This window comes from Anas acuta, chromosome 1, assembly GCF_963932015.1.
Source record: "Anas acuta chromosome 1, bAnaAcu1.1, whole genome shotgun sequence".
Classification (NCBI taxonomy): Eukaryota; Metazoa; Chordata; class Aves; order Anseriformes; family Anatidae; genus Anas; species Anas acuta.
In genome coordinates this window covers 182,610,578-182,623,399 of record NC_088979.1, presented here as the reverse complement: position 1 = coordinate 182,623,399, position 12,822 = coordinate 182,610,578, and the positions used below count along the sequence as shown (strand labels likewise).

The 12,822-nt window shown below is 33.8% G+C and overlaps 1 long non-coding RNA gene across 1 annotated transcript; it reads left to right on the top strand.

The window, feature by feature from the left end:
• Positions 1-4,968: 4,968 nt before the first annotated feature.
• LOC137850316 (uncharacterized) lies at positions 4,969-12,556 on the top strand. The gene is made up of 4 exons (XR_011092466.1): positions 4,969-5,033; positions 5,126-5,304; positions 7,952-8,059; positions 10,806-12,556. It is a non-coding gene; the product is annotated as an uncharacterized lncRNA (long non-coding RNA).
• The last annotated feature ends 266 nt before the right edge of the window (positions 12,557-12,822 follow it).

The window sequence follows — 12,822 nt, the reverse complement described above, 5'->3', positions numbered from 1 at the left end:
AAATGCTCAGACAAAAACCTGAATTAAAGAACTGAGGAAATAATGTGAAAGGAAATTATATATTCTTAAATAATATCATTATATACCTAGAAGAACTGGTCTTTCTTGCTGGTGTCTAGTGAGTAAAAAGAAGGGTTTATTTTTTTGTTTAAAAATAATAACAACGATGAAATAAGCTTAAACTTGAATATGAAGTAATAATTTAAAATTAATCCTTTGATATTTTAATATTAATCCCTTGGAAAGAAAAATATTATTGCAGTTCAAAAGTTAGATAACAGGAAATATTTTACCATTTGTTCTGAAAATTGACAAAATTACCAACAGATATTGAATAACATCAAGTTCTTAATAACAAACTTTTCTAAATTAGTCTCTGTTATTACTTAGAGAATTATTTTTTTTGATGTTTTAAAAATCAAAATTAATTGAGTTTCTGATGAAAATCTCTATGTGCATCTATAGGAAAGAATTAGCTTTTAAAAAATGCATGTGTTAGTGTCATTCCTATAGAACTATAATTTATTGTATATTTATTGCATTTTAGATGTTTTAAATAATATGCTTTTGTAATTTTTTCCATTTTGTGAATAAAGAAATAGTGAAATAGCTGCTCTGGAATACGTTTTCTGAATCACCTGATTTCTGATTTTTTCCCTCCTCCTAAAGTTTTTAACCCATAATTCTGCTTCTTGAGTGAATACATGTAAAAACAAATAAGATTTTATTTTACATTTCTCTCCTCTTGATATAATTTTTTTTTCTTAAGTTTAAGTTTCTTTTGCCTTCCTTTGAAGGAAAATTCTGAAAGAATACTACTGAAGCAATCAAGACTAGCAAGACTATAAGCAGAGAATATAAAGCTACTGGTCAAAGGTCAAAGAAGAAAATTAACCCCATCTGAGGGCAGCAGCTTCCACAGATCACAGAGCTCTTAAAAGGGAATGAATTTTAGGCATTTGGATGTATTTTTTTTCCTCCAATGCTTAAAAAATATCCTAAATGACTTCTAGTCACTCCACACTAAATGAGGTATTTAAAGATCTAGTGATATATTGAAAAGGGAAAAAAAGGTTAAAAAAAAAAAAAAAAAAAAAAAGGAGGCTGAGAAACCCCCAATTGAAGATCTTTGATTTATAAGGGAGTATTCTGTTTCATCTACAAAGAGGAAGGCAACAGACCTGAAGCTATACCTCCTTCTGCTCTTTGTGTAGTCTGGCTAGAAACACTTGTTGTGTTTATTGAATTTATTTGTACTTAAATTCACAGAACCATTGTGATTGTATCACTGTTTTCAATAAACACTGTAAATTTATTGAAATATAATGTGAAATGGATATGCGATTGCTTCCAGAGGAAAAAATTATATAGCAGAAATGCAGTTAATTTGGGGGTTTAGGGAGGAGGGGCACTCTCTAAGAAACTGTAGAATGATCTTCCAATGGAGATTTCCAATTGCAGAGTATACTCATTTTCGTTGTCTTGAAAAGAACAAATATTTCCTTCATGCCAAGTTTTTTTTTTACCCGTTGCCCTCTCATCCATCAGCCAACCATTTTGTCTTCATCACAAAAGAAAGTATCAAAAATGTTGATGTAAGGACAGAAAAGTGTTGATCAGTGACATTTAAAAAGTAACAGAAAAGACAGTAACAGCAAAGTCAGTTTTTTCTTCACCAGAGACTAGTAAAATATCTTTACAAGAGGTGTGTTCTATGCAAGAGCATGGGCTCCACCAGCTGTTTTGGTGGCTGAGTTCCATAGAGGGTGTGGGAACCCTCACAGGAAGCAACTGTTTTGAAAGTAAATATCAAACCCCTCTGAAGTATAGCACTATGAGAATGTTCTGATGATATGAACTACAAGGATGAAGTTTCAAACTGCTTTTCAAAGTTATCAAATTACTGTCAGTAAATTCTTCCTATTGATACTGAAAACATTTGCTGGATTTTCATAAATATGATATGTCACCTAACAGGCCTTTTATACTTTGCTAATGATTTGATGTATAACATATGTATATAATGATAAATTAATTTACCTAAGAAAAACTGTTACTATTTGAAGAGAATTGGAATAGAGTGAAGGAAGTTCTGAAGCACTGGAAAAAGTAATTATCTTTAAAATAGGAAGAGGAGATATAGGGCAATACAAGACAGCTTAATTTTCACTCCCAAATAAAGGACTAGAATAAATGAACAGTTTGTAAGTGTCTGGAAGAATAAACGGAGATGAGCAAAATGAACATGAATTTGTGAAAAATAAAGATTCAGATAAATCCAATTTACTCCTACAAAAGAGTAACAATCCTTGCTGATAAGGCAGAAACAACAGCAACTGTCATGTATATTGATTTTATTTGATACTGTCACATACAATACATTTATATGAAAATTAGAAAAATGTGGATGAGATTAATTGTTTTCACTAAGTGAATGGGGCAAGACAAGCAGGGAAATGTGCTAAAGGAACAGTTTTTTTGTTTATTTGTTTTGTTTCTTTTTATCTTCACACTGAATGGGTCTACCAACAGGAATTTTGTAAGGATATTTTCTGGAACTTTCTAGTGTTATTCAAAATTATTCTAATGATGGGTATGTAAAAGAGAGGTTGCTTTCTTAGTGGTAGAACAACAAAAAACAAACAAACAAAAACTCTGAAGAGCTGCAAGTCTATCAGGGAACAGGATGATAATTAAAATAACCTCATAAACCAAAGAAAGTTTTGGGGAAAATTGTGCAGTTCAGTAAGAGCAACTGCAAAGTTGCTTGTAGGAACTTGTCCTAATCTTGTAGGAACAATCAACAGTTAGAAGACACAGAATGACTGCCTAAAGCAGTCTATGAAAATTACCTAGAGAGCATAGATTTTCAAACTGAAAGAGACATCATGCAACTTTGAAAAAAAGGCCAATACCGTTCCAGGACATACAATGGTATTTCTGTAAGACCCACACACTTCTTCTCTGCTTGAAGTAATAGAGCCTCCAATGCCCAGTTTTGGAGCATGTTAGCCCTCAGTATTTAAAGTAACTACAAAGTCCACAGAAAGCAACAGCAGTGATAACATGGGTTGTGAAAGAAATGTTGAGATTGCTCTGATTGCTTAATATAAAGAAGAAAAACCTTGGGAAAGATCTTATAACTAACTAAAAATTTGAAAAATATAGTTCTGAAGTATAAACTGAGAAAGAAATTTCTTATGTCACTAGTAGAAGTAATTGACAAAGGAGCAATATTAAAAGGAGCAAAAATTAAAGCAATAGAGATTTCTATTAAGCTAGCAAAGCCATTGGAGCACTAGGGCAAACTGCTTAGAGGGGCGGGGAGCGTGTGTGTGTGGGGGGCCGTCCCACTGGGGGTTCAAAAGAACCTCCCAATAACCTTTCCATATCTTCATTGTTTGACTGGTTGTTTGTGTTGTATAGGTGTCATCAAAGATTACGGCAGGAAATTTGTTCATTCTGGTGTAACTAAAGCACATATCAAGGCATGGTTAAAAAAAATGGGACAGACTCATAGCTCAAATAAATTAAAACACTTCTCCAAGACCAACCAAAACAGAAGTATTCTATGATGAACTAGCATCTTGTTATACGAAAAGGACTGATATAAAATGTGTGTGCAGAGAATTGTAGCAGTTTGGATCGAATGAAAATACTGTTAAGTCCCTGTTCTATGTATAAAATGTTCCCATATTTTTTCTTGCCTGAAGTGAATGAAAAAATTTTCATTAATAAATAACACTTTAAAATTACTACAATTATAATATTTACTTGTATTTTCTAGTAGACAAATCTCATTTTTCCTCACTTTCTTTCCCTATGGAAAATAAAAATAATAATGATTTTTTTTTTTTTTTTAAAAAGAGGAAACATTGATTTCTTCTCTGCCTGTTTCTATAATTCCACTTACACATTATTTTGAATTTAATATTTGATCCCTGCCTGAAAGAGTATGAATATAGATATTTGGATGACAAGTAATGAAATACTTATTATTGACTTTATGTTTCAAATCCAGGTAAGTTCACACATGAGAACAGGCTGTTAATAACCTGTAAGTAGCCATTAACATTAATCACTTAATAGGTGTCATATTAAAAACACTACCTTCAGTTCTTAAGCTACAGGGAATATTACACTATGTTAGAAAACCATAAGTACTGAATTGCACTAGTGAGCAAATTCTAAGCAAAACAAAGTGCAAGAGGATTTATTTTTACTTTAGAATTCTCTGATAAAAATGCATATATTTGCAGCTAGGTTAGATGCAAAACTCCTTTTATAGCTAACAAAGAGAGATGGACACTTTCACAGTTTGACTCAAGGAAGACGAGAGGAATCATTCTGGAAGAATATAGTTCTCTCCATTGATTTCAAAGGAAATACAAAGTAACTGAAGAGATTTTGATATGTTCAATTTTCAGCTGTGTAATGTAAGGTGAAAAGGATCTCTAAGCTGTTTCTGTATCATGAAAGCAATATAGCCCTGGAAAATAATTGGATCAACGGTGGTGGCCTTACAATGACTACCAAAACAACAACAAAAACAGCAATTCTTAGAGCTATTTGTGTACGCTTTTTCTTTTCTCATCTAAACTGAAGAGTTTCATGATACCGCTACCTGATACAATAGCAACACCATTTCTGTACTAATTAATCCCCCAAACTTACTACAATTTAAAAGGCAAATTCCTTATGGTCATATTGTCTAGAATAAGTCTGTGGAAGAGAAAAACAAAAACAAAAAACATTTATTTCTTAAGGAATATAAATAAAGAGGTATGGAAGGATAGAGAATAAGAGTGAAATGAGTTTCAGTGAAGGCCTCATCTATTCAAGTTCTCAGGTAGCTAGCTACCCCTGGGAGTTGGCTCTTAGAGGGGCTATGGGTCCATTACAGCCAATCACTTTTCAAGAACCACCTTTTAAAAGCCCAGGAACAAGCAATCCCATTTTGCTGCAGGTCAGGAAAGGCAGGTGAGGCCGATGAGGCTGAACAGGGAACTTCTCTTGGAACCACAACAGAAAATGTATAATCTCTGGGGACATTAAAAAAAAAAAAAAAAAAATCTGATTTCACAGGTTGATGGCAGAGTTGACTTTTTGACTTTTGCATCTGCAGAGAGAAAACAAGAAATGACAAAGTTCAACTTGAGTTGGACAGTGTGGTGTGACAACAAAAAAGTATGTCAGCAGCAAAAGGAGGTCTAAGGAAAACATTGGACTGATACTTCAAGAAGATGGTCACCTAGCAAGTAATGCTGCGGTCTTACTGATGCAAATTACAAATGCAAGTCAGAGGTATTTAAGAAATGGAGAGGAGATGCCAATTTCTTCTTCCTGATAACCAATAATAGAATGTGGGAAAATTGCATAAAGCTGCAGCAGGGGAGGCTTAGATTGAACATTAGGAAAATTACTATGAGGGTGGTCAAACACTGAAATAGTCTTTCTAGAGAGCTGGTTGATGCCCTGTGGCTGTCAGTGTTCAAGAGGCATTTGGATGATGCCCTCTTTAATATGGTTTTACTTTTGCTTATCTAAAATTTCTTTAGGCTTTAAAACATAACATATGGTCAACAAAAGCAAACAATGTACATATGTGTAAAAAGTGTTATGAATAGTTTTTTTAAACCATGGATACTACATACATTTTCAATTAACAACTAACTTTTGAGTGTTTCCTTTTGGGATCAATTGTGTTGGGTTTGTCTTTTTGTTTTTTTTATTCCTTTGGGTGGGGGGAGGAGGAGGAGTTATTTTTTTTTCTTTTTGTCCATTTTCCCCTACCTCCATCTCCTCTGTGAATGTCATAAAGTCAGGCAGTTGGACTAGATGATTTCTGAACGTCCCTTACAACTGAACTATGCTATGCTATGCTATTCATTCTTCTGCCTGAGGTAACCAACCTCTTTAGCATAGTATAGAGCCTACATAGTTTCTTCCATTGTTCTCATTTCTTAGTTCTTTTCACAATTTTGCTATTTGCTTTGGTGACTAAATTGGAGTTCTGAATCCAGTTCTTGAATTTATGATAATTAAAAATTTCTTATTAGCAAGAATAAGAACAAACAAACAAGAAAAATAAAGATATTAATTATTTAAGCAAGTGGCTGGGTATTAAATATTAAGAATATTCTTTTTCTTAGTGTTCTACTGTCTATGTATGTACCTGTAGATGCATGTAGTGAACTTTCAGTGGAATGTAGAAGTTACAAGAGATATTTTTTCACAAGAACAGTGTGGCTTAAGGACATTGCTTTCCTAGATGTTTCTACTTGTTTTAAATGCATATGTTCTAGTTTCTTTGTAAGACGTACTAGTGTAATAGATAATTTAATTCTGAGGTTCTAGTGAGGTAAAATGCATTTTCATAGGCTGGAGGTTGTTACTGATTATCTAACAAGTGTCTAACCACGATATATTCTTTCCAATTAATTACAGTGTTCTCTCAAAATCCTTCTCTTTTTCTGGCTACACTTAATTCCTTAGTGTAATCATACTTTCCAGAATATCTACTTCTAGAAATGAAATCACAGTATCATCCAGATAGCAAGGAGCTTTTATTTTATCTTTCTTAATCAAAATTTTAGTTAGAGAAAAAAGAGGTTTTTTATATCATTCACAATACACAGATTGTAAAGACAAAAAAGTGATTAGCGCATACATTATCAAGCTCCCATTCACAAAGGCATACAACATGAATCTAGTTTTCTTTTCTTTCTTCATTTTCTGTCTAACAATCTACTCTAAGCAAAAGCTGTTTATGGCATGCATGATAACAAAAGTGTTTATGGAAAGAGAAGTATGCTGTACTGATTCCTACCCCTATCCAAGGTGTATGACATCAAACAATGTGGTAATAGTATGAGGATTCAAACTAACTTTAATGCAAAAAAGTAAAGTACCATACTGAAGTTAGCAAAAAGATTCTGGATTTGTATTACTGCAAATGATATCAGAATCTTTTTCATCATGCCTTTGTCTTTTCCAAATAATAAAATATGATCTTAACATAAATTGAATTGGATACAAAGCTTGAGCAAAGTGGATGAATTGTTTCCTTTATTTTAAATATTAACAAAACCAGGAAGTCACAACACTACAACATGTTCAAACATCTTTTATTTATTTATTTATTTATTTTATGACGGTTTATTTATGAAATTAATTTATGAAGGTGCCCTCCCTTTCTTACACTGAGGCATTTAGGGATAACCAGAAGGGCCAGGCTTCTTCCTATCTTTTCTATTTTTTCAGGGGGTCTTCATATTTAGGGGTGTTAAATAAGGGATAATGTTTCAGATTCAAAAACTCAGAAAGTAATATCTTGTATAGGAAAGAGAAAAAAACTGAACTAGCTACAGGACACAAGATATGTACTGCTTCAGGTTAGCAATGAAGATTGAGAACAAATGCCGTATTTCTTACAAGTAATTTAATGAAATATAATGGTTCTATATTTTAACTCAAATATTTATGCTCTTTTACTATATTTCATTTCAATAAAAAACATCAAATTATTAATTAAAGAAAAAAAAAGATTGGTTGCTCTCTGTTAAAAGATGGTATCAGCTGAAAGAAGATTTTTGTATCAACTAAATGATGTCACCCTTTTCTTCTCATTTTTCCAATCCATCTTTTTTTTTTTTTTCTGTGAAGATACTAGTAGGTTTTGGGGTCACACAGGATGTCCTGAGACTTATTTTGAACATTGCCAACTTTATTATGCTATTAGTCTTTCCAAATCTTTACTTAGTTTCTACTTTTGACAGTCTCATCTGCTGTGTCGTTTCACCAGCATGATTTTTGTTACTATTCTTGCAAAATAATTAACAAGACATGATTACCACTTGATTATTAAAAAAATAAAATTTAGAGATAAAATAAAATTAAAAAAAAAATTTCATTGTTCTTTGGCTTACCAGCTTCTCCTTGGTGTTTTCAGGATCTATATGGGAAATTCCACAACCATGGAGAGTATTAAGCGAAGTTCATGTTTACGCCTCCTTTTTGTGGTAAGTGAAATTATATTTATGGGATCTCTCTCCATTTAGTAAGTTCTCTACTATTTTTACTATTTAAAATACTTCTCGGTATTGATCATCTTTTTTTTTTTTTCTAATGCGCCGTAAGATACAACTTTTCAATATCTTATTCTAATGATAAATTTCATTTTGACCACAAGTCTTGAACTTATTTCTGCAATCCATATTCATGCAGTATATGGGAAGGGAAGGGAGAGCTAAAGTTACTGTAAGGAACAGAGTATCAGGCATAATATTAAAGTTTAAGTAAAAAAAATAAATGTGGGGGTCCTGGTGTATGACAGGTTAGCAATGAGCCAGAAGTGTGCCCCAGTGGCCAAGAAGGCCAATGGGATCCTGTTGTGCATTAAAAGGAACATGGCTAGCAGGTCAAGGAAGGTGATCCTCCCCCTCTACCCTGCCCTGGTCATGCCTCACATGGAGTAATGTATCCAGTTCTGGGCTCCCCAGTACAAAAATGACAGGATCTCCTGGAAATAATCCAGCAGAGGGCCACAAAGATGATACAGGGCCTGGAGTATCTTCCTTATGAGGTAAGGCTGAGGGACCTGTGTCTGTTAAGCCTGGAGAAAAGAAGGCTGAGAGGGGATCTTATCAGTGTTTATAAATACCTGAGATGTGGGAGACAGAGGGATTTGGCCAACCTCTTTTCAGTGGTTTGTGAGGACAGGACAAGGCGCAATGGCCACGAAATGGATCACAAAAAGTTCCGCACCAGTATGTGAAAGAACTTCTACACAGTGAGAGTGACGGAGCACTGGAACAGGCTGCCTAGGGAGGCTGTGGAGTCTCCTTCTCTAGAGATATTCAAGGCCTGTCTGGACACCCACCTGTGCAATCTGCCCTAGGGAACCTGCTTTGGCAGGGGGGTTGGACCCGATGATCTCTGGAGGTCTCTTCCAACCCCTACGATTCTCTGATTCTGTGAAATCACTAGAGGTTTAATTATCCATCTGTCTCATCATTCTGTCTTAAGTGCTTCTGAGGAGACAACATCCATGGTATCCAAGGACCATACAGGTGTTCATTATAAGGTATCAGTACATTCAAATAAATTATAAATGAAGGGAAGGCTTTCTTGGTTCTTTTTTGTAAATCTAGGAAGGCAATTTTCTAATAGATCTGACAGCAAATATTTCACACGTTATATGCCCAGTCAGAGCTTCTTTACACTCCCACTGCAAATTCAGCATGCATTTACTGTGGTTCTTTGTTTACTTTTTTTGTGTGTTTGGAATTCTTGTCCTTACAAACTGACCCTTGTTTGGAGCCCAACCACGTCTTAATACAGACTGTAATTTAGCACATGGTGTATCAAGTACTTAATAAGCAGACTACCAGCTATCAACGTCTGGATAATTGCACTATATTCATTGACTAATTTTCTGCCCAACATTTCTTGGAGCTGGTACTTGTTATTCACCATATGTAATTTATCATGGAAGTCCATTTCATTCTTTATTTGTAATGGAGCAGAACTCACATATTCCCATTGGATCAGAGTCCATTTGCATCAGATACAGGAAAACACGAATCACAACCTCTGTCCTGATCAACCCATTAAAGTTGAAAAAAATCAAACGTACAAAGATGATTGAAAAGTTAGACTGTAAGTTCTGGGAAATTTACTTTCAACAATGTATAAGAAAAAATAAAGTTCTACTAGCATTATTTTTTCTCAATATCCTCTTTTAATTAGCTTGGTGGCTGACTACATCTAGCCAAGGTATAAACTCTCCATATTACGTATTACAGTCCACAACTACATATTCCTCTGCTGTTACTCGCTGACAGAAAGATGCATGCAATTTGTTTAGGCTGCCAAAAGCACTTCAGAGGCCTATTAAACCTTTAGCAAGAAAAGAAGTTTTTCATCCTTGCTGTATATTATGCTTTACCAGTCATAACTCACATGGTAACACTTTCTTCTTTCTGGCTGTTTTTTCCTTGTACTATCTTCCTTTGCTCTTTTTTTATGCCTTTTTACAGGTTGTAAAACTTTATCTGAAATCAATTGTTTTTATTTCTACACATGCTTTTTTTCTTGAAATTCAAGTCCTTAGAACAGCAGTGATTCACACTCCATCTGTTCCCTCAGCTTGTTTGTTCACTTTTCTTTCTGACATTTGTCTACGTTACCTATTTAATTTCCTTGCTCATTTTGGCACGTCTTATATCTCTTGATAGCACATTTGATTCTAAGTTTCACATGGCTATACAAAGGCTTTCTCCTATATGTTCCAACAGAGATTGATCTACTTACAATCTGAATCATATCAGCATCTAGCAATGTTTTTGACATGTGAAAACTTTTACTATCCTAGTTTTATGCAACAATGTAGAATAAGCAATTCAAGCGAGATTGATCTAGAAATCTCCAAATCTACTTTCTTGTGCTATCATATTAAAATGCACTGTCTTCAAGGATGAACAGAACTAAATTGAATGAGTTCATTGATCTTTACCAGATTATGTCTCTCTATTCCATTCTAGTCAATAACATCTCCCACTTCAGCACTGAAATGCTCTGTAATCAGTAAAAATGTGTGTTTTTTAACACAGCCCTACTAAGCCTCTTTTGCTACATTTAGAATTAATTCTTCAGTATCATCTTTTGTGACTGTTGCATTGTGTTGTTTATCTGGGTGATCCTGAGGTGGACAGGGACAAACAACAATACCTGTATTTATTTATTTATTTAGTCAAAACAAGTTCCAGTTTCAACTTTCCTAATCAAATATTTGTCCTTTTCAGCTACAGGATGTTCTTTCCTCGAGTCAGAGTTTGAAGAGAGATACAGAAGCTTTTGTGGTCTGTCTTCAGAAGAATGGGATTAAGTTATTACACAAAGAATTGTATGTAATATAGTTTAGATTAATAAGGAGACTAGGCTTCCTAGGCTGTTAGTTTAATTTTAATTCCCATTGCTGGAGAGTAAGAAGATTTGAATATACAAATTTGGCTGCTGATTATCCTACTCTGAATGTTGTTTGGGAATTACAGATTGTAACTATTACTGTTGCATCTTTCTGACAGTTTTTATTACCCTCCATATTCAGATGAGCTTGCTGACTGAACTTGTCACTATTTAAATATGTTCTGTACTTAAGTAGCCCAAGTTTCAAACCCAGCTGAACCGGGACACTTTTGCTGAAGAAGGGATTTTCAATCCCTTGCAGGGCTGAACAGTCCAGTCCAAGTGGTTTCTTGAAGTTGGACATCTCTTTTAACTGTTGTGCTTAAAAATTGAAAGCATTTGTAGACAATCAATACATTATACAGCCATTATCATTTCCAGGCACTTACTGTTCATTGAAAATCCATTATCCATAAATGAACATTCACCAGACAGCATGTAGCATTAGTTCACAGCATAGTTCAAATTTATATCTGAGAAAATTATATCATAGCAAGTAGCTTTGACCTGTCACCATTTCATCCTCACCTTCCTTATCTATAACCAAAAAACCCTTCTCGACTGCTCTTTAAAAAAAAAAAAAAAAAAAAAAAAAAACATTCACACTTTTTTTTTTTTACTTTTCTTTTTCTTCTCCGTATTTATTGTAAGCATAGAACAAACAGGTCATCTTCTACTCATTCACAATATTACTGACTGCTCTTAGAGAACAGAAGTTATAATTCCTCTTCCATGCTAATTTGTTTGCTTTTCATTACACAACATGGACATAAATTACAAAGCAAATGTGATGTGATAAGAGTACCTAACTATTTGCACCGAACCTATCATAACCACTGATTCTAAACATGTATTTTCAGGGTTGAGAATAACTAATAAAATTGGAGAAGCTTATTGGAGGCCTGATTAGTTCATGATAGAATTACTTTTGTAGAAATAGAGGCTTGTCCTACTCAATATTCAGATAGTGAGAACAGCATTGAATCACCTGGAGGTAACAAGCAAACCGGTATGTTTAAGAACAGTCCTGTCTTGTTTATCTAGTATTTTATGAAGAGGACAGTGTGTTATCTAACTGGGACAATTAAGTATCTTTATCTGACTGAGAGTTATTACAAACAGTTGCTTTTTTTTTTAGGATGAGAGAGAAGATATACATATTAATTTCAGCATTTACCATATCGCATCAATCAACAAACTAAGGGTTACTGGCATGCTTGATATTCTTTTCTCTACCTAATTTAAAATCCTTAATTTAATTCTTAAAAGCCTTAATTTAAAATCCTCTATAATACAACTATTCTTTAATTGTTCTACTGTCCTTAGCTACGCTATCTCTTCTAGTATAACATTTACAAAAATGCAGTAATCTTGTATGCAGTTTAACAATATCTTGAACCATAAATATTTGTTTGCATGTGTATAGAGCACACATGCGTATTTATGTTTAATGTGTAATTATATACTGTAAATATATTACCCACATATAGATCCATGTCTAATCTCTAAATATAATCACTAAATTTTATCTAGCTATATTGTTTATGAACTTATTAAGTTAAATTAATAAATCTTAGAAATACATCAATCTTATGTGGTAAGCCTTTACCAGTGAAACCTAAAAAGCTAGATTGCTTGATTTTTTTATTTATTTACTGGGGAGGAGGGGGGCAAGACTTCATGTTATATTTATACTTCTTAGACTACTGCTTACTTCTTAAGGTACTGCTGACTGTTCCAGTCTGGAAAGGCCTTTGAATCAGAAAGCATCAGCAGTAGACAGATATGTGACAGTGCACTTGCAGTGTTCATACATTGACTGAGCACAAACACTTTTCAGATGAGAATAGATTG